This window comes from Canis aureus, chromosome 18 (genome assembly GCF_053574225.1).
Source record: "Canis aureus isolate CA01 chromosome 18, VMU_Caureus_v.1.0, whole genome shotgun sequence".
Taxonomy (NCBI): domain Eukaryota; kingdom Metazoa; phylum Chordata; class Mammalia; order Carnivora; family Canidae; genus Canis; species Canis aureus.
The window spans coordinates 33,693,225-33,693,944 of NC_135628.1; the positions used below are offsets into that span (position 1 = coordinate 33,693,225).

General features: G+C 37.5%; 1 pseudogene; it reads left to right on the forward strand.

Moving 5' to 3' along the window:
- The first annotated feature begins 212 nt into the window (after positions 1–212).
- LOC144288336 (large ribosomal subunit protein eL43 pseudogene) lies at positions 213–515 on the forward strand (annotated as a pseudogene).
- Positions 516–720: the final 205 nt, after the last annotated feature.

Genomic DNA, 720 nt, shown 5'->3' on the forward strand with positions numbered 1-720 from the left:
GTGAATGATATTTAACATCAGGTTAGAAAGGACTTCCTAAGGAGAAAATAAAGAAGGAAAATAAATGATACATTTGCAACCCATGTGAAAGCAAAAATATTCTCCATCTGCAAACTATGAAAAAAATGTGTAGTTCAGCAGACATTGATGCAAAAAAAATAAATATGAAATTCTGCTTTTCCGCTCTGGGCTCAGAACCGGTTGTTAGCGACATGGCTAACCGTACCAAGAAGATCAGAATCGTAGGTAAATACCGAACCCGTTATGGTGCCTCCCTCAGGAAAATGGAGAAGATGATTGAAATTAGCCAGTACGCCAAGTACACCTGCTCCTTCTGTGGCAAAACCAAGATGAAAAGGCGAACTGTGGGCATCTGGCGTTGTGGCTCCTGCATGATGACGGTAGCTGGTGGCACCTGGACGTACAACAGCACTTCTGCCGTCACAGTAAAGTCTGCCATCAGACGACTAAAGAAGTTGAAAGACCAGTAGAAGCTCCACCATTTGAAACATTGGTAGCCTCTAATAAATGGGTTAATTTATGTAATAAAATTTTTTAAAAACATGAAATTCCCATAAGATATATAAACAGGTTAAAAATACATAGACAGGTGCTCAACCTCACTAATAATCACAAATACACAAATTTTCAAAAAATGAGAAAATTTTCATACATCAGATTGGAAGCAATTTGTTTTTCAATGAAAGATTAACACTTAAA